Here is a 27,187-nt window from a genome sequence, read left to right as displayed (position 1 = left end):
AAGCTCTTAGATATACTGGTTTATTACAAAGGATGTTACATGTCTCTTCTACAGATGAAATGCATAGGTTGAGGTTAGGGAGAGGGACACAGAGCATCCATGTACTTTACAGTCATACCACCTTCCAGGAACCTTCATGTGTTCAGCTGTCTGGAAGCTTCTGGAAGCCTGTCGTTTCAGACTGTTAGAGAAGCTTCATTACATAGGCATTATTGATTAAACCATTGGCCATTGGTGATCAAATTAACCTTCAGTCCCTCTCTCCTCCCTGGAGGCTGTGGGGTGGGACAGAAAGTCCCAACCCTCCGATTAGGCCTTGGTCTTTCAGTTGACCAGCCCCATCCTAAAGCTACCTCAGGGCTGCCATCCATCAGTTAACTCATTAGCATACAAAAAGATGTCACTGGAAATTTTAAGTATTTTAGGAGTTGTATACCAGGAAATGGGGTTGAAGTTCAAATATGTATTTTACACTATCACAGTCCAATACGCTGGTTTCTCGTGGACTGGTTCATGCTAATCAGGCTCAAAACAAACTCCTTTATAACTTGGAAATTTTTTTTTATTGGCAAGGTAGGATATGCTTTACTTGTTAATTAGAAATTTATTTATTTTCCTTCCCTTTTTCCAATTTCTGTTCTTACCATTAGGTTATAGCTAGTTGAATAAATGACAATAATTTATTATATATCTTGATTATATTATTAGTAAGGTTTCCCAAAATGTAATGCTGATCAACTTGATCACACTTTATGACTGAAGGTGACAGATGCAGTCTCTCATTTGCAGTGTATTTTCAGGCCATTTCCTCTTCTGTTGAATAATTATTATTGCAGCTTTATTTGCTTACTGTTCACTATGTGGCAGATAATATTTTAGTATTTTACCTTTTTCATTTAACCTTTCAGTAGTGCTTTGAAGTAGGTATCTCCATTTAAAAAATAAGGCCCAGGGAGGCTTTGTGATTTGCCTAAGGGTCATATAGCTAATTTGTAATGGAGCAAACTACCAGATCTCTGTGGCAGTGCCCCAAGGGTAGTGACTTAAGGAGACGGCCAAGTCATCCATTAGTCGTATTTTATAGATAATTTCAGAATGTGGTCTTATTTTGCTTCTGTAGGCAGTTAGGAGAAAAACAAAAAAGAGCATCTGTACAATTATATTATCTTCTATATGTTCATATATTGTTCATGCAGAAAGATAAGCATATTGATATTGTGCAAAACCAAATTGAATCCCCATAAGACTTCAAGAATGTGTACTAGAGTAATAGGAAACAATTACTGCATATTCTCACACTCAAATGAAATTATTGACCCATTGGTAGCCTAAAGCCCTGCTTGAAATAATCAGACTTCTAAAAACACACTGAACCCTGAGTGTTGTGAACATTGGATTCTTTTCTGTTTTGCCGAATCTTCAACTTAAGTGGAGATTAAATGGTTGAGATATCTGAAAGAAGTGTGAAATGTGAAAGTCCGTCGATTAAGGATTATCCCTGCAAATGTTTAAAATGCAATGTCATGCTTTGTGCAAGCCTTCTACAGTGTTATTTGGAAAGCATTTATAGTACCATGTTATAAAGACAGTTTTGTATATTCCATTAGTGAAAAGCGACAAATACCACTCTTAGTTCATGACTCTGAAATCCAGCAGGGCTTTTCCACATACCACACTGTGATTTTATAAGTTAAGTCTCAGTATGTATGGTTTATTTTCTTTCCTTTGTTTGTTTGCTTTTATTAAACATTTCTCTTTGGAGGAAATATCAGTGGAAAGCTTTATAAAGGAAGAATTCAGCGAGGAACAATGGATAGTGTTAAGGTTTTGATTCTTTAATGAGATAACTATTTTTCCTCAATGAAAGCACTTTCTGAGGTAATGAGCAATGTGTCTGATAGAGGCTGAGAGGCTGAGACTCCATTTCAAAACAAAAGAAAACAAAACAAACAGAAAAATCTTTGTTATTTTAAGCAGTGGTCTAAGCCCTAGCTGTGCACCTCAGAAATTTAAAACTGAATTTCCAACATCTATATTTTCCTAAACTGCCCCAGGTGATTCTTAAAAGCTAAGAAGGGTTGAGAACTTCAGTGTAAGGGCAACTTGAAAGAGCCATAGTCAATAATTATTATAATGTAATCATAGTCAATAATTATTATAATGTAATAATTATTATAATGTAATGCACCTTCATGTGTATTTCAGTGGGCGGGTAAAAGTTCTCTTAACCCTGACAGTGTATACTATAGGAACCATCCCATCTTGAGAGTCCTTTGAAACTCAAACATTCCTTCTGCTTCATACTTCTGTGGTCTAGGAAGTCACAGGATATTGGATCATTGTGTCCCCTTCATACCTTAAGGCACACACAATAGAAATAAAGGCCCCACAGTCACCCATTTTAAAAGTTTGTTTAGAGAGAGAAAGGAATAGAGAATCTGTATGTGCAGTAAAAGGTGATAATTTTCTGTATTGATTTTCCTACTAACAAATGGTAACACATTCTAAGTTCAGATTTAATTCTTGGTAATAATAATAGCTAGCATTTATTGAGTACTTCCTGTTCTAAGTCTTGCTGTCAGCATTTTGCAGGTGTTCTTTCTTTTATTAATTTGTATAAAGCAGCTCCTCTTGCTGTCTTTCTTGCTCTGTGGATGCAGCACACAGAGGCACAAAGATGCCTAAGGGACTTGTCCAGGTCGCACAGTCAATAGTTGAGCAGGCACTTTGGTCTGAAGGAGATTCTAGTGTCAGGCTCTTAGCCATGAGCCTATGTTGACACCCATGTATTTGCAGAAAAGCATTCTGGCAGTTGGGCTTGGTGAAAACAGTTTGATTTAGTGAAAAAACCTGGAAGAACCTTAATTTGAGAGTTAGACAACAACCTGGTTTGCCATCCAAGGTGTCAGATTATTAACTTGATGTAACACTGGGCAAGTTACTTCACCTATCTAAGGTTTTTATCCAGATTCATCCAGACGATGCTTGTTGATCTAGCTATTTTCTTTTATTTGAAAAATCAACTCTGTTAGACACTTACTATTTTTATCTTTCATTTAGTGTACTTACTCATTATCAATTATTTACTTTAAATTCTGGGATACAAGCACAGAACGTGAGGGTTTATTACATAGGTATACATGTGCCATGGTGGTTTGCTGCACCTATCAACCCGTCATCTAGGTTTTAAGCCCCGCATGCATTAGCTATTTGTCCTGATGCTCTCCCTCCTCTCATCCCCCGCCCTGAGACAGGCCTCAGTGTGTGTTGTTCCCCTCCCTATGTCCATGTGTTCTCATTGTTCAGGTCCCACTTATGAGAGAGAACATGGGTACACTTATTATTTATTACTTCTCCCATCTATATTAATATGTATTAATTTATTAATACTTCTGGGAGAAGAGTAATACTTCTGCCATCCTGTCCCCACAATAAAAACCCAGAGTAAGAATCTCTTTTCAGATAAATATATTGAAAAAAGGAAAAGTAAATGCTAAATTAAAATTGGGGTTTGAGGAGTGTTAACATGTAGCTTTTAACTTTGTACTTTCTTATGATCTCATCTGATGGTTTCTTGTAGCTGCCTATTGTGGCCTGATTTTCATTCTGTCCAGGAGTGCTCTCTAGAAGGGTGGCACTCCTGGTCTCTTGGTGGCCCATCCCTTGCAGGCAGGCTTCATGCTTGATACTGACCCCCTCCCTCCTGGTTTTTGTTTTCTGCCTCTGTGGCCTAAGCAGTCGACCTGATGGGGTCTAAAAAACCTTTCTTGGCCAGGAGCAGTGGCTGATGCCTGTAAGAAGTTGCAGCGAGCCAAGATCGCACCATTGCACTCCAGCCTGGGCAACAAGAGCGAAACTCCATCACATACACACACACACACACACACACACACACACACACACACACACGAAAAAAAAAAACCTTTGTCGTTCAGTCTGGCCAACATGATGAAACCTTGTCTCTACTAAAAATACAAAAATTAGCTGGGCATGGTGGCGGGCACCTGTAATCCCGTAATCCCAGTGACTCAGGAGGCTGAGGCAGGAGAATCGCTTGAACCCGGGTGGCAGAGGCTGCAGGAAGTGGAGATCATGCCACTGCACTCCAGCCTGGGCAACAGAGCGAGACTCCGTCATAAAACAAAACAAAAAGCTTTGTTGTTTTAAGCAGTGGTCTAAGCCCTAGCTGTGCACCTCAGAAACTTAAAAGTGAGTTTAAAACTGAATTTCCAACATCTGTATTTTCCTAAACTTCCCCAGGTAATTCTTAAAAGCTATGAAGGAAGGGTTGAGAACTTCAGTGTAAGGGAAACTTGAAAGCCATATTCAATAATTATTATAATGTAATCATCACAATAGACCTTCATGTCTATTTCAGTGGGAGGGCAAAAGTTCTCTTAAGCGTGGCAGTGTATACTATAGAAATGTGTGGCTCAGTCATGCACCCCACCTCTGTTTGCCTGCCTACGTCCCCCCGCATTCCTCTCATTTTCTTGTGTAGGCTGTAAGGGCTAAAATTTAGGTTTGCTGTGTGTTCAGACAAAATGGGGAAGCTAGAGGAATCCAGGTGAAGAGGTGACCACAAGAGCTTAGGTGCAGACTGAAAATACAATTTAGTTTTCTTTTCTATTCCTTTGTCTGTTGTTTAGGAGTTGAGTATGTAGGATTATTCCTTGGTATGATCTGCCTGCCAAACCATACTATTTTTAGGCACTACACCACACAATAGGTTTATAAAGAGGCTATTGAACCTTCTGAGGCTGCTGTAGCCTGTCTGACAAGGGCTGAGCTACAAGGAGGCTCCCCCACCTCACAGTTCAGGCATGTAGGATTTTTATTGTTTCTTCTTCAGAAAGCATCTGAATAGCTTAAAAATACAGTGGTTTGGCAGTCTGACAGGTGATGCCAGATGTCTACACAGCTCTCCTTCCATGCCTGGGTTCTCTAGACACAGCTTGCAAGTGTTTGTTAGGTGGCTAATTTTTATTTTTTCTCCTTTTTAAAATGTGCTAAAATGTGCACAGTTAGTGGTGCTAAGGGGAAAAAAGTGAACATGTGAAGCATTTTTTTGTTTGTGGGTCTCTGTCCTCTGTCTGATGATGCGTTTTATTTGCTGAGGGGATCCCCTTGTTCAGATCTGATTATCAAGTGGACTAAACAGAGTCAGCAGTAAACATTTATTATTTTACATTTGTTTTTAAAATGGCAATCAGATCTTGTTGGCTTCGAATGCATTCTTGGAAATACGCATCAGTACATTATGGTGAAAAAGTATTAGGTTGTTAACAGTTGCAATGGAAAAAAAATTCTCATTATAAAATAATGTGATGCCTTTAATGTGTCCATATGATAGATTGGGTATTATTTATGATTCTTTTCTTCCTTTATTCTGTCTCCTTCCGTTAAAATGCTCTAATAGGCGATGTGTTAGAATTCCTATGTAGCTTTGACTTTTTAAAGCACATATCTTTATGCAGATCATCCCCCAAACTAATTTTCATCCAGGCAGTTAGCCAAGTAAAGATTTTTCTTTAGCAGTGCTTAGGGAGGGAATAGACTCTAAGTTATCTTTGACAACTTTATGATTAATACTGAACGTATTTAACTCCTTTCTGCTGCTGTTACAGACGCATGTGCCTCCTTGGCATTCAAAATGTGCAGTTGACATATCTGCCACTCTGTAAGGACAGGCCTGGGCAGCCTTGCCAAGGGCAGCATTTTGGGTTTCCTAACTACATTTGGGTCATTTTCCCCATTTCTCCTCATCAGTACTTCTCCAGTGTCCTCTACCCTCCAAAACTCCTGGGGATTTGTTGGGGATCTCAGCAACTTACCCGTATTTGATGCCATATTTACTTGCTCAGGGCCTCTCAGAGCAGCTGGCGCAGTGGGAGCCCTCAGGTGGTTGGCTTTATGGCCTCCTGTTTACCTCTGGCCCTGGAAAAGGTTTAGTAATCGCTAAGCCTGCGTATCAAGAGTCACCTGAGGCCTTTGCCGAAGTACCCATGCCCAGGTGCATTCCACACGCTGCCCTGTGTATCCCTCTCTCCTGCTCCTGCATTTTGACTCAGTAGGTATAAGCTGGGGCTGGAAAGTGGAATTTTCTTTCATCAAGACCATTCCCATCAAAGCCTGGCAATGATAAGTAACTTATCCAGGGACACTCTGGACAACCTGCCAGTCAAAGGTAAAAGAGCATGTACTCTGCTTTTGTTTTCTATCTGTAGAATAAGGAAGGACCAACAGGCTTATTGGCCTGTTCAGTCTGGACACAGGCAGATGGCTGTTTGGCTCATTAGTGTTTCATTTCCTGTTACTAGGGGTGGGCATTGTGTGTGGCTCCCCTGTGGTAGAGAAGGACATCGGATGAACATGTGATCTGTGTATCCAGCTCCAATCCAAAAGGTAATGAAAATGGGATCCAGTTTGTAGTTTTGTATATGGAAATAATTATCTTAATGGCAGGTACACATCAGGGGCCAGTCAGAATCTGGCATGAGAATGTCCAAAATGTAGTCTTCTGGTCACATAGTGACAGATACATATTTGCAAACCCATTTAAAATAATCAAAAGCTGACTTCCTGAAACTTTACCTGAAACTTTGTTATCTTTTACCAGAATACATAATGAAAAGGAGTTGGGAAGATAGTTGAGAAAGATGCCGTGGCCATTTGTATCATTAATCAAAAAGGTCTAGGAATTCATATTATTTGACTGACTTTGTCTTCTATTATCTTTATCAGTTGACGTGGAGATTGCAGTATACCTCCCCAGGAACTGGTAGACGGTGGGAATGTCTAAACCAAATGACTTTTTATGCACGTGAGCAAATGTGTAAGAGTCATAATATATCTGTCTGGAACATAGTAGATTCTTAATAAATATTTGAATGAGAGCTTAATGCTTTGAAAAAGGCTCCTTTTACGTCTACTAAAGTTCTAGCTCAGGATACTGTAGTGTCTTTATTTACTTTTTTTTCCTCTTCATGAAAATCTAGACTCTTAAAATCCAGTATCTTTAGTAGATAATTTGCATTTATTTATTATCCAAGTTTTACATCTTGGCGTTTTTCCAGCAGTGATACCTCTCATGATTCTGTTCCACTGTGAGAAATTATATGCACTTAGAAGCTTTGATTTCTGATTCATGTTAGAACTTCTCAGTACATGGCCCAGGGCTTTGGGGCTGCTGTGTCCTGGTCTGGCCATTGAGGCTCATGAAGGCTGAGGCCTCTGGGCCTGCCTCCCACATGCAGAGGAGGCAGGTGAGAGCTGGATGGCCTCCCTGCTGGGCAAGGTGACCAGTACACAGCATTTTCCTTCCCATGAGGATTAAATAATCACTGGGAAACGTTCCTATATCTAAGGAATTATGCCTTATTAAAGGAATCTTTAGTAAGTACTCAACTTCATGAGCAGATGATCCAAAAAGATGACTCTGAATTAAATTTTTTGTTCCTGAGGGCCTTATTAAATACCAGTGCAGCGTATGAGCAACAGGGCATAGCAGCTTCTTTTGGGTGATATTATTTGGTTAAATCAATTACTAATACCAGACTACTGATTTCTTACTAATGTTTTGGTGTAGTGCAGGTAGCTGGGGATGTGGTTTGGGGTAGGAGGTGGTTAAGCCATTTTATCGCAATAGTCTGATGGACAGGAAAATGGGATTGCTGGCTGCCATACTACCACCAACTCACAGGGAAAACTGTTTTTAAAAACACAAAGTACGTTTCTTTACTGTCAATAAAGGACTGGCCAAGGGCTATTTCTGTTCTGAGTTAGTTCCTTTGTGGGCCCTGAAAGTCCAACAGTTCTGTGTGTGAGAGAGATAGCAGATTAGGCAGGGATCAAAAATCAAGAATGAATTGAGGGGAACCGACAGGAAGGAAATTTGTTTCCAGGCGGATTTGCTGATGGGTAGGTATTATTACTCTTTGTGAATCACGGAACTTTTATTTCCTTGATGAACAGATAGTCAATTTATATCTGCATTGAATTAGTCTATAGTAGAAACATTATAGCTTACTCTAACAATAGAGCAATTTATTTATTTAAAGTAATACACACTAATCTTCATTTACTTATATTTTGAACCAAGGCTTCTTTGTTTTATACAGGTAACCTATTAAAAGTAATATATGTTACATATATAGTATTTGTATAGAAAGAAGGAAATAAAATCTCCTCAATTGTCAACACCCAATGATGAAAACAAAATTTTGGAGAATTTTCTTCATCTTTTTTCTATAAATACATGGTATGTCTGTGTATATATGTTTGTATTATATTCTGTTGATATACTGCATATACATTTTGGTGTGCTTTTATTAAAGCACATTTCATTATTTCATGGTCTTTATAAATAGTATTTTTATGCTAGAACATGTATTTATTTTACAGGAGTTGGCATATTTCTTTTCAAGAACACTGACCGGGGCAAAAGGAGGTTTATTCTTCCTGCCTGTGCAGTTCCCAGGCTTAGTGCTTGTGACTGCAGAGTCTAAAGCACTCTACGTGCCGGGTCTAGCTGGAGGTGATTGAGTTTATGTTACTATTTGTTCATATTGGAAGCATCCCTTCTGTGTTAAGATGTAGAAGAAAAAGTTTATTAAATGGGATGCTGGTGCCCTATGATTGAGCTCTGCATAGTGAAAATATTTACTCAGTCTGGCTGACTTCTAGGATAATCCCTGCTACCCCATGGGCTGGCAGGAAGGAAGCTGAGCTCTGGCTTCCTGCTGGGCCTAGAGTGCTGATGTCTGGGGTTGCTGGGGTAAATTCAGACATTCTTCTACTTTACATAATTGAGATCACCCACCCACCGGTGGGATGAGGACTCTAGAGTGTGAAATTAACACATCAAGTGAATTTTATATCATGGTAGCCTTGGGCTGGTTTTTGCAAATTAAATTTTTGCCTCAGCCCTGCAAAAGCAGTATTAATTTAGTACTGGTGAAACCAAACTGTTTCCATGACACTTCTACCCTGAGAGGTGAGAGGATCGTTTTATACTAGGATAGTGAGTCTTACTGAATAAATTGTTACCTGTTTGGTAAAAACTACTATTGACTAAAAGTGATTATCCTCATAAAACTTGATCCACATAGTGTAGAAATTTAAAGAAAATACGCATAAAAACAAAGATTTAGGATCATGCATCAGCCAGGAGAAATGCCAGTTAGTTCTTCCAGAAGACTTTTATGGGAGATAACTCATTAGCTGGCAAAATTTAAAAAAGAATTTGTTTGGGGGTGCACTGAGAATGGATCTATCTCTCAGACTTGGTTGCTTTAACCAAACTCAGTAGCGGAGTATGTGACAAGAATGCCTACTTAGTAATGTACAAAACTAAATATGCTCACCGTGGGAACCTGAATGCCAGCCTTTTCTCAGTGCCATATTCCCTCCCTGAAGGTAGACAGAAGTCTGCAGGTTGCCCGGCACATTTGCCATCAGAACCGTGGCCGGGGGTGGGGCACATTTACCATCAGAACCAGGGAGAGAAGTGAGTTGAACAATTACTGGCTTCAGACAAGGACTGCCCAGGAGAGGACTACCCATCTAGTGGCTGAGGGTCCTTCTCCTCTGGATGCCAAAATTTCCTCTAGGATCCTCTTTTCGTGTCCCCAGTTCCTGCCCAAAACTCTCTTTAATTATGTTTTGCCATTAATTAGGATACAGTCAAATCTTACCTCGAGGCTTCTTGCTCTTTGAAGTGTAAATCTCAGTGGGTTATCTTTTCTCCTCATTTCAAGCTGTCTGGGGAGGTTTCACTGTGTGAGATAAAAGCCTATGGCAACTGGCTTTCCAGGCAGGGTTCTGTTTGAACAGTGCAGCTATGACTTGTCACTTTTTCCAGCAAGGCTTTTGTTTTGGCTTACTCTCCATACAGACACTGCTTTGGTGATGTGGAATAATGATCCTTATAAAAATAATGTCTGAGTGTTTTAAATGTATGATTTATCTATGGATTGGAGATGTTACAGTCAGTGTCATGCTGGTACAGGATGTTCAGCCTGTTGACACTTCTCAGCACATGCCGGCAATGTTTCATTTAGCTGACAATCTTTTGTGTCTTCACTGTGCCAGGCATCTTGTTAGGCAGGGCGAGACAATACCACATTGACCAGGTTTCTCTGATTTCTACATCCTCAGTCTAGTGGGATAGACAAGCATGTAAATAAATAATGGTAATGTTGGGTTGTGTCTCTCAGAACACGGAATAGGGCAAGAGCTGTGGCTTGCCAGAGACAGTGAGAACACATGGAAGTCACAGTAGCTGCAGAGGAAATATTCTTTGGAATATTGGAATTTTCAAAGTGCCTGGAGTTTGGGTTAACAAGAGTGAGAGAGGAAACTCACCGGCTGGGAATGGAAAGACTGGTTGAAGTCATTGTTTGGTGGGGCCTGATGTGTTGTGGGGTTAAGATAGTAAATGATTTGCATAAAAAGAAACACACAAGGAGTTTTTTTGTAACTTTTGACCAAAGTTAAACACCTACCCCTGCTGTATGTGGCTTCCACTATTGAAAAGCGCCTGAACTCTCAAGAGTCCGTTATTGCTTATCTTAATAGAGAGACTGATAACCACATTATGGGGTGTCTTAGGTAGAAGCGAATACCAGGAATGGAGCCCAACCCCTGGCAGGCGTTCACTGTATGTTATATCTTCCTATTTGTCCTATACGCCTGCTGAATTTGTGATAGCAATGAGACCGGCTCCACAAACATTTTCACCATAACCTACTGTGGATTGCACAGGTGCTGTGCAGTGTCAGCCTCTCACCTCCTATCAGTATTTTATTGAGCTGCCCTCATGAGTTTTTGTTAATCCTCTTTTGCTCACGGGACACAGGTAAAAATTTACTTTTGTTGGGTGTGGGATTTCTTCCACATGGCTTCTCTCTCCGTTCTTGTCTGTTGTCCCAGAGATGGCCTGTGTCTCCTGGTCCAACGGATTGCCTCCATCCTGAAAACCTCAAAGACTGCAAAATCCTTGAGATTTTGATATCTGAGTCTAAAAAATAGAGGGAAATTAAATGAGCTTTCAAAGAAGTGTGCTTTAACTTTTCCTGGGTAAATTGTCTTATCTTTTTGCAGACTTCAGTCTGACCCCAGTGTTCACTACCTTGGAACTCTTCCATTTTTTTTTTTTTTTAACTGTTTGTATGAGAGGATAAGATCCCTAGTTTTACAAAGCAAAGTTCAAAGATTCTCAAGTGATTGATAACAGCTCCCGAAGACACATAATTTCTTTTGGTTTTATCTTGTTTCTGTCTCTGTTTGTTTTTCCTGGATGACACACTTATCTGTCTGGTTTCTCTATATCTGAATGGGGTTTATGTGCCATTGATAGCTGCCTTTTGGATTGCATGTATTTTGTTTCCATCCTTGTCTGTGCAGCATCAGAGCACATTTGTAGAATTATCACCTGGTGTGTTAAACTGCACTATGGCCATACCTTATCGCTAAAGGGAGAGAAGAAGTTTTGGGTTCACATTTTCTTTTAAAAATGTAATTGAGATAAGTATTTGGTTATCTTTAACTTAAGCAACAGCAGCAGCAGCAACAACAGAAAACCTGACATGCCAACAGATGAGATAGATGTTGGGTAAATTTGAGGGGCAGGGGCTGCCAGCAAAACCCTTGATGAGAGAAGCTTAGTTGAGTTCAGTTCATTCCTCTGTAAGTTTTGTAACAGACAGAAAGGTAAGCTTTTATCACAGTGTACACATTAAACTTCTTTAAACAGCTTAGTGGATCCTGAGTTCTTGCTACAGATATTTCAGAATGTGTGCACTCATGTTATCTTTAGCAGTAATGTCATCTTTAAGGAATCCTGCATTAGCTCTTCATGACTCTCACCAAGTTTAGGTGATCCTTGAACTGTTGACAGTCTTCTGGGTTAACTATGGCTTGCCGTCTCTGCAAAATGCTATTCAAGGACATTGTTGCAATGTGGAGGTTGCTAGGGAAGCAACTTTTCAGTTAATACCCTTGTGAGCTAATACCTTTGTGATGGATAGATTTTTTTCTGTAATAGAGAATTTGCAGAATGGTTTTGTTTAGAAATGTTGTATTGTGCTTTCTAGGACCTAGAATGTAGAGTTCTCTATCCCCTGCTGTTCTGTCCTTTCATCCTTTCATTTATTTAGAATTTCCAAAGACTGCATAGGCTCCGTGGATCTTTTTTGAATCTGCTGATTTTTCTGTGAAGCTGATGTCATGGTCTGGACCTTTACTCTTACATATGCTAATTATTAGATTACATTTGGCTGTTGAGGCTTCCTTAGAGGGGGCTGAAGAAAGTGGATTGTTTATCAGCTGTCTGCTTTGTCTTAGACTTGGTGATACTTCAGTGAGAGCCTATATATGGTGGAGCAACTGGAGGTTCTTCTCTCTGTTAATTAGGCATTTGGTTAGTCTGTCTTGAGGAATTCTGGTTAGAAGTACACCTTGGGGAACCTGACTCCTCACTCCAGCTGGAGGTGATAAAGATCAGGGTGGGGTTATGCTGCTCCAGGTTGGCTTTAGGGGGGCAAAGCATGGCATTGTAAATAGAATTACATTCAGACTTGGCTCCACAAATACCTGCTCTCCCACTCTGGCTTCAGATTACCGGTGGAGGTGAATTGTTGAGTCTGAAAACTTTTCTCTGTTTAATTTTGGGCATGGGAGTAGTGCAGCTGAAAGATAAATAATGTTTGGGTGGTTTCATTTGTTCGAAAGAAGAGTCACTTGTTTTCTCAAAACTGCTGAGATTAGTGATGTGATTTAGAACCTAGAAGTTTTTCACATGTTTGTATTGTAACTGATTTTAAAGTAAAAGCCTCTGCCAAAATTGAATAATTAATGTCCATAAGTTTGTAAACTCAATTTCTTGTTTATTTGCTTTTATTCCATGGACAGTTATTGTAAGGAAGCAAGCCAAATACTTTACGGAGAGAAAGGGACATTTAATTTTGCTAATTACAGACACAAATGTATGATGTGCAGATTCTTTCACTTAGAAATTCATTGTTGGAAGTTATTTCCTTATTGTTATTTTGATAAAAAATAATTGTACCCCTTTTAGCCTGTTAGATAAAATTAAACCAAGAAACTCCGTGGAATGCCTGGGAACAACACCCAACTTGCCAGCACAACAGCTGCAAGGCCAGGGCGCACACCAAACACGGCTGATGCAGATCCCATTTCTAGAAAGAAAACATCGGCACGTGTGTGATAGTGTCAAGATATGTGTGCATAACATAAATATTGCTCTCTAGTTAAAATAAGTCGTCGTTTCATTCTTTGTGACACCAGTGTTGTTGCAAAAGCAAACTGAAGGGAAATCTACATGGTATCCTGAGAAAGAATAAAGGGAACTATTTTTAGGGTAGCATTGTGGAAAGACTTTTCCTGTTGAAGGCTTTGGAATTTGAGAGGCTGGATAAAGTAAGTTTGTTAAAAATAGGACTTTAAATGTAAATATTTTATTTCATAATCCCTTCTTTTAGCACAGCCACTTCACCATATCCTTTCCTGTATGAGCCCTTCTCCTTTGTATTGTGTCCTGTTATTGAAGTTTCAGACTGTCCAGCCACTGATCTGCTATGTCTCTCCTATAGATTGTTCTCCATTTGTCCTTCTCTTCTGGTTTGCTCTGATGACTGCATTTAAATAATTCTAGTGCTTGTTAACATTTATCTCTGAGAGAGACAGACAGGAAATGAAGATAGAAATTTAAAACCAAATGTATCCATTTTGATTCTTAATAGTTACTCTGGTGGAAAAAATAACTTTTTAGAGATTGAAACCAGTGTTGTGGACAGATTTGTATGTTAATCTTGCCTCCTGCAGTAGTTTATAAACGTCCTGGAGTCAGGGCTCATGCCTTAGGTATTTCTCATTGCCTACCATGGGGCCTTGCTGCTTGGTAAATTCTTAATGCTTAAATGAAAGAATGAACATGGGTTATCAGAATTTTCATTTTGTTGATGGCTTTTATGTTCTTTATGAGAAAGTTTTTATTGATCACTTACAGATGGCTCACCTCTGTAATGAATATAAATATGTGTTTGTACTCTTGGAATTTGATAATGGAGATAAATATTCACAAATTACAGAAAAGACCGATTTTTAAAATGAGTTTTATGGTAGAAGAGGATTTAGACATGTATTTTATAAGGAGAAGAAAACATTAAATGGACGCTCAGGGGTAAGAGTATAAAATATAGGAGACAGTCGAGCAGCTAACTCCTCTATCTAAATCCTGTGCTGGCTCCTTGCCTCCTGGCAGCCTGGCCACTTTCCACGTGTAGCTGAGGCCAGAGACAACGTGTCACATAGTGATATGGACAAGAGACAGGAAACAGGGAAATACTGGGTAGAAGAGGGCAGTTCTCCAACAAAGGCCCCACCCCCAAGCCTGGAAATCCACAGCCCTAAGTGTGAACAGGCATTCCTGTTTTCATGCCCAAATGTTGTCTTTTGGCCCACTGTGCCCCCCCGTCCTGTACCCATATAAACCCCAAACCCCAGGCTCCATGAGCAGACGGGCAGATGAACAGAAGAGAGAAGGGCAGCAGAACAGTGCAGCAGAGAAGGAGAGACGAGGAGGAGCATCTGAATATCCAGAGAAGTTCGGCTAGGGACGGTTGGGGAGGAGATCAGCCACTGGATGGCCAGACTCCAGGGGAAGATTATCCTCCCACTCTGCCTCCTCTCCAGCTCCTCATCCATCCTGCTGAGAGCCACCTCCACCACTCGGTAAAACCCCTGAATTCACCATCCTTCAAGTCTGTGTGTGACCTGATTCTTCCTGGACTCCAGACAAGAACCCGAGTACCAAGAAGGCACTGAGCTGGTTAACACTTAGGCCGTCTGCAGATGGCAGAGCTAAAAGCATGCCCACTGGGGCTTTGGGAGTCGCAGGCACCCACCCCTAGATGCAGCTGTGTGGCTGGAGCCCAAAAGATCTCCCCCTGGTTCCTGCACCTGCCCGTGTGCATGCTCCCCCATCCATAAGGGGTGCCACCCCCCATTGCACATTCAGCGAAGGGGGTCAGGGAACTCTTCTGTTTCAATTGTAGTGGCCATTTTATGGTGTTAAAATACAGGAATCTGCTTTTTTATTTCATGAATGTTATTTCTTTCTCTTATACTATATTTGCTAGATATAATCCATTCACTTAAGCATTCTTTGATTGGACAGATACTTATTGGTTGTGTGTGGTGGTTCATGCCCATAGTCCCAACATTTTGGAAGGCTGAGGCGGAAGGATCACTTGAGCCCAGGAGTTCAAGACCAACCTGGGCAACAGAGCAAGACCCCAGCTCTACAAAAAATACAAAATTAACCCGATGTGATGGCATATGCCTATAGTCCTAGCTGCTTGGGAGGCTGAGGCAGAAGGATCCCTTGAGCCTCAACTATGATTGCACCACTGTGCTCCAGCCTGGGCAACAGAGGGAGACCCTTTCTCTAAAAAAGAAACAAGCAGAAAACAAATATTTACTAATTACTTAGTCTGTGTCAGGCAAGTTACCAGTTCCATAAGTCAGTGAGAGCTACCAATCTCCTGATTTCAACCTTTTACCTAAGAATTAAGAAAATTCTGTAATGCCAGGTAAATGCAGTATATAAGCATATTGTTATCAGTATTAATAAAAGGTGATATTTAATCACTGCTTGCTCTTTGTGAGGCACTGGACACTAAATATTTGATATAAATCTAACCCTCTCTGGCTTAAAAACTTACTATTCTCAGCCGGGTGTGGTGGCTCACGCCTGTAATCCCAGCACTTTGGGAGGCTGAGGTGGGTGGATCGCCTGAGGTCAGGAATTCGAGACCAGCCTGGCCAACATGGTGAAACCCTGTCTCTACTAAAAATACAAAAATTAGCCAGGCGTGGGGGCGGGCGCCTGTAATCTCAGCTACTTAGAAGGCTGAGGCAGGAGAATCGCTTAAACCCAGGAGGCAGAGGTGGCAGTGAGCCGAGATGGCACCATCGCACTTCAGCCTGGGGGACAAGAGCGAGACTTCTTCTCATGGGGAAAATAAATAAATAAAAAATAACCTTATTGTTCTCATGGAAAAGTTAAAATTCCTTGGCCTGGCTTTTAAGGCTCAACTCATCAGCTAAACTATCACTCCGGCTGTAGCTTTTTAAAAGGCTTTTACAGTTCACAGGAATCTGAATCATTTGCTCCAGCGCAACCCTTCCACCCTCCTGCTCTGTGGGGCTGTGGGCAGCCTGGAGCGCTCTGCCTCTTCCCTCTGCCGAGGCTGGAGGGTCTTTCCAGGCCTTCTTCTCACCTCCCCCACTGGGGCCTCTCCTTTCTGGAAATTCCCACCGCTCTTCTTGGGAGTACTACTGCTTTGTCAGTTTGACATATTGTCCTTCATTTTTTAAAAATTTTTCAAATTCTCGTGGCTCATCCTCAAGTTAGTTTGTTGTTAAACTAGTTTGTTATTAGGCCTCCCCAGTGAGCATGGAGCAGTAAACCTGCTGGCAGCCAATGTTCCTTAGATACTGGATGTTGAAGTTGTGAGGGCTCCTCTCTTAGGTAGTATTTCAGGTCTACCCCTTTTCTCTTACAGATGGAGAAAGAGCTGGTTCTGGGTCATATAATAAAAACAACTGATTTTAGGGGAACATGACAGAAGGGACTACACCAGTGTTTTGTGGTTTTCGTGTTTTGGTTTTGGAGTGCCTATTAGGTCCCAAACACATGCATTCTGCTATCTCATCTAATCTTCCTACCAGCCCTACTGTTTGCTTCATTAACTCTTTACAGATGAGAAAACAGACATAGAAACGCACGGTAGTTTGTCTGGGGCCACCTAGGAGTTAAAAGGTGGTGGTAGGAGGATTCCCATTCGGGCTTGATTTTTTTCCAGTCTTTGCTGTTTTCACTCTTGGTTGGTCTTTACCTGTCTCCTCACTCCCAGTCCACTGTTTCTGTTTCATTGTCCTCAATGGCACTCTGCTTTAAGCCAGAACCTAGTGAGTTGACTTAGCAATACCTCTTCCATGTTGCTCTTCCCCCTTTTTCCCATTTAAAATATTCTTGAATATTTTAATAGTCATGACTATTTTAAACAACAGTTTGGAAAGAGGACTTCAGTGTCTCTGTCTGTTTTAGCCCACGCACCTCTCAAGTTTTCTCAATGAAATGCATCACCTCCCGAGGGGAGAAGAGTTGCCAGCCTTGGTTCTGTTGTCTGCATTAAGAAGACAGTAGTGTTGGATACCTTTAAGTGAGATTAAACGTTGCTGCTACTGCTGCTGCTGCTAATTTTGATCATAGTAGCAAAAACAGCCACAATTATTAATGCTCCAAAAGGCAGAATCAGCTGTTTTTCCAAATGTTCTTCTGATTTGTGTAATGGTGTTTAACTGCTTTTCTGGTTGAAAATATTGCTGCTGTCAGGATTATTTCTTATATAAATGAAGGTGGCTGCACAGACTCTTGTGGTTGGCAATCCTGTTTGGTTATGTTTAAGCTATCCTTGTATTGAAATTTCTGTATTGGTTTGAAAATAGATAGTAATTAAGTCTGACTTGCGGTGGGTGGCTGGATAAGAACGTTCATATTTAAAATACCGACAAATGCAAATATTTGACTTGATATAATGCAGCCATACATCCTGCCCTAGATCGTGATTACTTAAACCTTCTGTTGAGCTCTTAGACAGATGGTCTTTTGAGTAATGAACACTCTCCTTTGAATATAGCAAGATGCCACTTGGTAAACTAATGAAGTAGCATTGTTAATAAGTATTTCATGCAGCAACCACAACAAAAATCTGAAATGGATGTGGGTAGTTACAGTTTAGAAAAATTCTGAGTTCTGTCTTATAGACAGTTAAGTGTGTAATCCCTCTTCAGGCATTTGATCAGCTATTCTCTATTTCTGCACAGAAATGAAAAAGAAATTCACTGTCACAGTTATCACCATCACACTGTATGTATTAAGAGTCTCTGCCTGTGGGTGACCAGGCTTCAGAATGATTGTAGAGCACCATTCTTTTTCCCTGCTGGTTATTATAATCTAAGGCAGCGGTGGTATAGTCAATTAGCAACATAAACAAAACAAAAATGATCAAGAAAAATAATATTGACCAGTGAGTTTTATGTCAAAACTTGAAATGTAAGTTGGATCAGCAGATTTTTCAGTTTCAGAAAAAGCTTAGTTTTTCCTCCCTTGTTTGTGCCTCAGATTCCTCTCCTCAATCCTCCCTCCCCCAATTTTAGGTGAATGGTGGTACCCTGCCTCACTTATTTACAATCATTAGGGAAAAAGTGTCCCACTTATGGAAATTTCCCACATAATAGGAGCTCCCATCAACATCAGATAACATGCTGATTTCAGTCATTTTGCATGTTAACAATTCTTGAGAGTTTTCTTATACTACCTGGCTTCTTCTCTACCAACTGCTTACACTCTAAAGTGGTCAGCTTTAATTCTATATACCTTTTCTACAGCCTTGAGGATTTGGCTTTCAGATCTCCTCTTTGGGATTAATTAGAGAAAACCACTGGGAAGAGTGACAGGCAGGTTGAAAAGGATGATAGTGTAAGGCTAGGAACATCTGCAGTCGAGTCCTAAGAGGAAGAAAGGTGGCTGGTCAAGGAGGAAGGTCCTGTGTCAGCTAAAAGGAGGGTGCTGGGAGGTCGTCCAGGCAGGCTGGAAGTGAGGGCAGTGGAGTGGGGACTTTGCTGGCTGCTCCTGTCACCTCTGGTTGGGGGAGGCCTCACTTGGGTTGTGTGGAGGACAGGATGCTGGTGGCACAGGCCCAGCATGAAAGCTCCATGTCCCTTTTGGTGTGCAAATCCTGACCAGTAAGGGGAACTCCTCCTCCTTCTGTTTCCCAGGTTATTTCTTGCAGAATCCCCTTTTTCAGTGTTATTCAAGCCTCTGGCTGTACACCAGCCCCTTGGGCTCTCCAGAAGCTTCTGCTCCTCCCTGCACAGCTGGCCTTGGCCTTTCCACTTCTGTACCTCATCTGCCACTTGCTTTCCTCCCTTGTCCTTGCACGGATCCTGCTCGCTCTCCCTTCATGTCTTTGCATAGGCTGCGTCCCCTGCCTGGATCCATGCCATCCTTCTGTGATGTGTTCTGTCCTGTCCTCACAGTTGATCTGGGCCCCCTCTGTTCAGGGGAGCTCCGTTCCTGTTGGAGTGTGGGGTTTACACTACCCCCAAGACTGTGGGAGGCCTTGCCGTGTCCCTCTTTTCACTACTCCTGCAGTGCTGGGCTTGTTATCTGCCTTCAGGTAGGGGCGTTAGTATATATTTATTGAAAGAGTAAATGAATGAAGTATATTGATTGAATTTATTAGTACATATTTATTGAAAGAGTAAATGAATAAAGTATATTGAACTTACCATTGTTTGAGGTTGTAAAACAAATATTTTGTCTTCCATGAGTCTAAGTATTGTGGGAAGGTAGATACCAAACAATAAAGATACTCCGGGTTTCACACTAATTATCAATTGAGACAAGTATGTATGGAGGTTGGAAGCAAATGGAGGTGGCGAATGAGGTTGTTTGTAGTCTGAGAATATCCCCTAGGGAGTCAGGGTGGCTCTTCAGCTGTGTTTGCTTATACCAAGCCTGCATCTTGGGAGCTGCAGAAGAAAGCCATACAGTTCTCGAATCTGTGCTTTATAGAATCCATCAGAACCCTTGGAGATTTGGGCTCTGCCTCCAGGATGTTCATGATTACTATAGTCATCATACTAGTGTTTATTTTTCTTTTACTCAAGTAATTACTCTGTAGAAGAGCCTGTCTGTAAAAAGTGGATTATGTAATTATTTCTCCAGAAAATTGGCTCTCTACTTGTTCTTGGGATTAGCATTTGAGAAGACTGTGAATCACATTTTGGGACAGCCAGTTGTGTGTCAGGCCACAGTGTGTGCTGTTGTGTATCAGGAGGCCACCTTTGCACAGCACAGACGTTGAAGCTGCCACTGAGAACAGTCTCTTGCACCTTTGTCACTGCATTCACAGTCAGCCACACTCAGCAGGTTAGGGATCTTTACTAGATATTTATTATTCTGAAGAAAACTGCTTAAAGCTTGAGGGATTTGGAAATGAGAGGGATTTGGAAGTGAGATAATGTTGGCTAATCACTTATCAATAGGAATTTTTTCGTTAAACACTGTAGAGGCCTCCGAAAGTCTTTGAATAACGTAGGATTTGGATGATGGCAATGCTGGTGTTCTTCCCTAGATTGGTAATTTTCAAACTTTTTATTTTTTCTCACTCTTATCTGCCCCACCCTGTGCCCCCCCCGCAGCCCCCACCCCGGGCCACAGTGATCATTAGGGCACATTTTGATGACTGTGAAAACAATGGCTCTGGAAACAAGCTTGAATAGAATGAAACCTGTGATTCTCCATTTGCTTGAATAGAATGACACCTGTGATTCTGCCCCTAGGGCTTCCCTGATTGTTACACCGAGACCACCTTACCCCAAAAGGGTTATTTCATCTTGTGAGGGTTGCGTTCCCGTATCCCAGGGTCACTCAGACATGATTTGGGGAAGACCTGTATATACCAGTCTCCTGTCTGTTACTTATCCCAGCTGTGTGTTCTGCATAAAAAATGCTGGATTTGTTTTGTCATGGGGTAGGGGGCAAGAGTTAGTTTTATGTATTATTTATTTATAATTCTGTTTATTTGGAGAGATGTATTCATACTGTCTAAAGCATAGCCAGTGAAAAGTTTTCTCCCACCCTGTGCCCACCATCCACTTCCTTACGGTATTACTAGTATTAGCAGTTTATTTGTATTCCTAGTTTCTTGTGTATCCTTTCAGAGATTTCTTTTGCATAGTCAGGCAGGTACTAATTTACATTCTACAATTTCCCAGTGCTCTGTCACGCTTTAATTTTGCCAGCCGCTCCTTCTACCTGGAATGCCTTTGCCTCTTTTCTTCACCTGGCAGACCTCCTCCTCATTTGAGGATCTGAGTATTCGTTTCTTCTGAGAAACCGTCCTGATCAGCCCCATCCTGACAGGTGGCTGTTTTCTTCTTGATGCGTTCATAGTGCTGTGCGGTTATCTCTTTCACTATATCGCTGTCAACATGTCTTAATGCATGTCTCTTCCCTTTACTAGACTTGTTTTTAGGAACTGAGCTCTTGTATTCCAGAATGCCGACTGTCCTACACGGTTCCTGAAACAGCCTAGACATTTAGTCGATGAACGGAATGAACTGTGTTCATTAGTGCACTACTTTGTGTGTTTTTGGTGGGACTGTGTTCAGTTTGCCACGCAGAGTAGGTTAGAGCGTGTCTGTGATCACCCTAGGCATCTCCTCAGAGTCAAGTGCCATGTTGTCTGATATCCTGTGTGCCATCATTTAGTGCCATTGGTTGCCCGGCTGGGCAGTCTTCCGTTAAATCTTTTACTAGACAGAATGGGAGGTTCGTAAAGTGTATTGACTCTTACTAAAGAGGAGTGGGCCATAAATCCCTTTTGTAGAAGTAGATGAAAAATGGTAAGTCAATAAAGGTGAAGTCTTGGCGTCATGGTGGCCTTTTAGGGTTTTCTTTCCTCTCTCTTATGGAGGCTAGTAGAAAAATCCTTTATCTAGAGAAGAGAAGAAGGTGAAGGGACATCTTTACGTGCAAAAGTAAGGCTATGCTGTGTAATTGGCTGGCTGCCTAGGAAATGCAGAGTGCACTTTTCTTGTCTTCAGTCTATTACAATTTATCTATCCAAATCACTCTAGCTTTCTTTAGCCTGAAGATTTAGACAGGACTCCAGGTGTACTAGAAGATTAAAATGATGCTTTTCTGTGATCTGCACATTCCTAACACAATGTAATAACAACATGGTTGCTGATTGTGCCTACGTCAGTGACACCAGAAAGAGAAGGGAAGAAAGAAACTTCTTGGTCTGTACATAATTTACATTCTGTTTAGCAATTCTGCATAAGATCTGCATCTATATGTTTAACTCTTAAAGGAAGCTATAACTTATTTAAAGAAGTAATATAGATTTTTATTTGTTGACAGGGAAAGTTATTAATACATTAATTGAAAAAAGATTATAGAACATTATCGCATATATACTATTATGTAATTCTATTACTGCTAAATTACAAACATTAAGAATTATATGCAAATTAGAAAACCAGAAGGCTGTGTATATCAAATGGTTAATAATGGTTGAGAAAAGTGTTTTCCTTCTCTAGACTGTTTGAATTTTTAAACAACAATTATGTTTATCAGAGTAAAAAGCTATGAATTTTTCAGCTTGTTAGTAGGAAAAACAGCCCAAGAACAAGAGGTTAGAAGAAATGGACAAAACTCGTAGCTTCTGTAAGGGTGGTAGTGTTACGTGTGATTACATACTTATTCTTCAGTCCTATAGTTTTGTAATGTAAGTAGATTACTTTCATAATTAAAAACAAACAAAGCCAACCATGGTTCTTCTAGAGCGCTTAGGCGCCCACACGGAGCCTCATAGATATATGAGTCAAGTGCTTGAATTCAAAGTTTTAAGCCAGATATGAAAAACAAGTAATGTGTGTAATAGAAAGTTAGAAATCATATAGTCAGTAAGTGTAGCTTGTTTGTGGCCAGGTTTAAGTCCATGTGAAGGCTGTGCTTTTTTAGTGCTATGCTACAGGGAACCTTGTAGAAGAGTTTACGCTTACGGCATTGCTGAGTAGTCTGGTAAAAATTAAGGCGTTAAAGTTGCTATCAGATTTTTTTAATTTTAAAAAATATTCTTACAAATTGAAATATCTTATTTTAGTATGAGGTTGGCTCCTCTGGTACTTCTGTAACCATCCACCGCTTTGCCTGGTTTTTTCCTCAGGAAGAAAAGGCATGAAAATGAGCAGACAGTTGTGTCACTGGGCCTGTCCCGTTTACAGGTGTATAATTCCTGTTAACGCCTTTAAAAAGAATTCATATGCTGGATTCAGAGTGTAGTAGGCTTTGTGCCCATATACAGTGACCCCCTGCTTTAGAGAAGAGGGGATCTGCTTTCGGAGCTTTTTTGATTGTGATATAACAATGATAAAATTTTAGGCACCTGGTGCTTATCTGTCTTTTTGTGCAAGAAGACTTGGCTGTGTTGTGTGTTAGGTATCTTTTATTTGCTAGTAAAATAGGTGGCTGCAGGACAGGGATGTTCCAAGCAACCTTTGTATTATTTTCTTCCCTTCCGCCAGCACATTTCTTAATCACTTTGACCAAGCCTCTGTCAAATATGTTAGAGCAGATGCTCTTTTTGAGAGATAAAGATCATTCTTGGCATTCAAGCACTTTTTTTTTTTTTTTGAGACAGAAGTCTCGCTCTGTCGCCCAGGCTGGAGTGCAGTGGCATAATCTCAGCTCACTGCAAGCTGTGCCTCCCGGGTTCACGCCATTCTCCTGCCTCAGCCTCCCGAGTAGCTGGGACTACAGGCGCCCAGACCACGCCCGGCTAATTTTTTGTATTTTTAGTAGAGGCGGGTTTCACCATGTTAGCCAGGATAGTCTTCATCTCCTGACCTTGTGATCCGCCTGCGTTGGTCTCCCAAAGTGTTGGGATTACGGGCGTGAGCCATTGCGCCCGGCCACTAGCACTTTTGTATTAGAAAGTCATTATAGCCATTAAATCATGTAAAACATTGCCTATGTCCCAAGACGTCTCAGAATGTGGAAGTAGTTCCGTGCTTATTCCATGCATTTCAATGCTTATTCCGTGAATAAGAGGATAAAAAAAAAAGAAGGTTTCTGTTGGGGGGTACATAAATACATGCACATGTTTTTGTGTATACCTATGCCCATATTTAAAACATTTGCTGTGAAAATATTAACCGTAATTTTAGAAATTCCAGTCTTTCTGAAGTACAGTTGACTTGAACAATGTGAGAGTTAGGGGCACCAACCCCCTCCCTCCAAAATTTACTAATGGCTTACTGTTGTTTGGAAGCATCCTTAATAATATAAACAGTTAATTAACATTTTATATTTTATATGTTTTGTTTTTGAGATAGAGTAGAGCTCTGTCACCCAGTCTGGAGTGCAGTGGTGTAATCATAGCTCCCGGTAGCCTCAAACTCCTGGGCTCACTGATCCTTTCACCTCAGCCTCCCAAGTAGCTAGGACTGCAGGTATGCGCCACCACTCCTGGCCAATTTTTAAAACTTTTTGTAAAGGCAGGGCCCACTGTGTTGCCTAGGCTGGGCTTCAACTCCTGGCCTCAGGCTGTCCTCCCTCCTCAGCCTCGCAAAGCCTTGAGATTATAGGCAGCTTGAGCCACTGCACCTGGCCCATTGTATGCATTAGATACTATAGTCTTGCATTACAGTAAGCTAGAGAAAAGAAAATGTAAAAACGTATTTACTGTTCATTCAGTGGAAGTGGATCCTATAAAGGGCTTCACATCGAGTAGGCAGAAGAGGAAGAGAAAGGGGTAACAGGTGGAAAAGGTGGAGGAGGTGGAGGAGGTGGAAGGGGCCAGGAGAGGCAGGCACACGCAGTGTAACTTCCGGAAAAAAATATGTGTATAAGTGGACCCATGCAGTGCAAACCCGTGTTCAAGGGCCAGCTGTGTTGATTCATTTGAATCATGACAAAAAGCGTTTTGGTAAATTATGCAAATTAATGTTTGTATATGATACATTTCGATTACTAGTTAGATAGACCTAGGTGAAGGTACAGTAAGGATAGTAGCAAGGCTTTGCTCTGTGCGTCTCTTCATTCGATTTACATTGCAGCATAGTCGCAGGCTGTCCTGTGGAAGACAGTGACTGGTTGTGTTAGATACACTGTACAATGAGAGACCCTTCTAGTACAGATTAAGCCTCACGAAGGCGCACAAATTTATAAAATTTACTTAAAATAGCTTCTTGGGGATTCTTGGAAAACTTAGCTGTTTTTCTGAATCTGAGGGAATTAGTAGGTGGCAAAGCCTGATTTTTGTCATGTGCAAATACCAGTGTGTACAAACAAAGCATGTTCCATTCATAGCCTTAGGCTATTTGCAGACACACAGAGAGGAGTATATATGAGCGAAAGGAATGTGCAGTTCCTCACAGGGCTCAGCTGGGCCCTGTGACAAAGTGGGAAGACCCAGACTACCAGAATTACATGAGATCGCGTAACTGCAGATACCTTGCCAGTGCCTAGTGCATAGCCAGCCTGAGGTAAGCGCATTTTCTTTTTCCTTCACTCTGTGGGGTTTGGCCTCAGTTCCTTTAACTTAGTCCCTGGCATCTTGGAGAGTGGGAAGTACAGTTGTTTGGGGTCAGGTTTGGAGGGCCCTGATTGCTAGGGTGGGAAATTTGCTTTTTATTTTGTGGCAGAGGGAAAGTGAAGATTTTTGCAGGTTTTGAAAGACTGGACATGAACAGATATATGTTTATGAAGGTTATTCTGGTACCCTGTCTTAAGACTAGAGTAGATGCATTTTAGAACTTTATGATAAATACCCACTGTCTATGAGAGTGCACTTTGCATACAGTAAATGCATCTTATTTGAGCTACTGGAAGTGAGTAATTTCTGATAGATGAAATGCCCACATCTTTAAGCATGGCATAGATGGCATAGATGCAGGCGATTGTGCCCCATCACCTCAGTATCTCTATGTTGAGTATCCTGGAAATAATTGTATTGAGGATTAACTAAATTAATAATTATTTAAAATAATCATTTTTCAGACAGAAGAGAAATTAGTATATATCGCGAAGCGACTTTCCCAGGGTTACATAAGTAGATGGTAGCAGTCCAGTGCTATTTGTCTGTATCATACTGATAACTTTAAATCATTACATCATTCACTACAAATGCTGAATATTCAGAGATACTTTTATGTATCAGATGTAATCTTGTACAAAAACAGGAATAAAAATACTGTTTGTCTTCTGTTAAGGGTTTAGATAGGTATTTTTAAAACTATACAGAGAGAGAGAGAGAGAGAGAGAGAGAGAGAGAGAGAGAGATTTAAGGCTCAGCCCAAGATTTAACATTCTTTCCCTGCCCCAGTTCCCCCTCGTGAATTACTTTTTTTTTTTTCTTTTTTTTAAATCTGTAGGATCAAGTCAGTCCTTGCCACCTGGATTGTAGAAATGTGCTCTACTCTTGTGAAGAATGCTCCTGGAGAGGGCTTATTTGAGAGGGTGTACTGAAAACTGGGCTTCTGCAGGTCTTAATGTGTTCTTCTTTCATTCTTTCTTTCTTTTTGTTAAATATCAGTAAAAAGCATCAAATGAGCAGATAAAGTTGATGGGGAAGTCTAAGTTTAAAACACTTTTACTGTACAAGAACCAAAATATCGACTTACTGTCTTAACTGAGAGATGCAGATATTGACAAGAAAAGAAGTTAGGACTTGTTCAGCATCAGTGAACCTGGAGTTTTTGGGGAAAAATAAATTATCTATCTGGTTCATCAAAGAAAGCCTTACTTGCACTTGGGTCTTAGAGTTCAGGAAACCCGTAGAACCTACTGTTAAAGGTTTTATGTCTTCTTTATTTTCAAATGGTGTTTTGTTAAATATACCTAGTAGACTATCTGAGCTATTTTCTTGTTGAAAATAATAAATTGTTAATAAATGGCAAGCCCAGAAGATATATTCTCTTATGTTATGTTATGTTATGTTATGTTATGTTATGTTATGTTATGTTAATGTTATGTTATGTTATGTTATGTTATGTTATGTTATGTTATGTTATGTTAATGTTATGTGATGTGATGTGATACATGTGCAGGTTTGCTACATAGGTAAACGTGTGCCATAGTGGTTTGCTGCACCTATCAACCCATCACCTAGGTTTTAAGCCCGGTGTGCATTAGCCGTTTATTCTGATACTCTCACTTCCCCTGCCCCTCTCATTGGCCCCAGTGTGTATTGTTCCTCTCCCTGTGTCCATGTGTTCTCATTGTTCGGCTCCCACTTCTAAGTGAGAACATGTAGTGTTTGGTTTTCTGTTCTTGTGTTAGTTTGCTGAGGATAATGGCTTCCAGCTCCATCCATGTCCCTGCAAAAGACGTGATCTTCTTCCTTATTATGATAGATATATTCCTAAAGACTTGATATAACAAACAACACACAGTGAGTGTTCTGTAAGTTAATAGCAAGGTGCCTGATGAAGGCATTGACTATTGCTTATAATGATAGTGATAATTCTGGTCAAATTTTAAATTTTATCACCGTATTTCACCAACTAGATCCATATTCTTTCC

The 27,187-nt window shown here is 40.7% G+C and overlaps 1 protein-coding gene across 11 annotated transcripts in view; it reads left to right on the top strand.

Annotated features, from left to right (window-relative positions):
• Positions 1-27,187, top strand: part of SIPA1L2 (signal induced proliferation associated 1 like 2) — a 233,408-nt gene that overhangs the window by 62,842 nt on the left and 143,379 nt on the right. Inside the window, exon 1 of one of the 11 annotated variants that reach the window (XM_055372977.2) lies at positions 14,007-14,754. The exons of the other annotated variants lie outside the window; for them this stretch is intronic. The gene's annotated coding sequence lies outside the window, so the exon portion shown is untranslated. Of the gene's footprint in view, positions 1-14,006; positions 14,755-27,187 lie in introns of those variants that run through there. 11 annotated transcript variants of the gene reach the window in all.

Source organism: Gorilla gorilla, chromosome 1 (genome assembly GCF_029281585.2).
Source record: "Gorilla gorilla gorilla isolate KB3781 chromosome 1, NHGRI_mGorGor1-v2.1_pri, whole genome shotgun sequence".
In the NCBI taxonomy this organism is placed as follows: domain Eukaryota; kingdom Metazoa; phylum Chordata; class Mammalia; order Primates; family Hominidae; genus Gorilla; species Gorilla gorilla.
The sequence above is the reverse complement of the archived record's forward strand: the minus strand, read 5'-3'. Positions and strand labels throughout refer to the sequence as shown.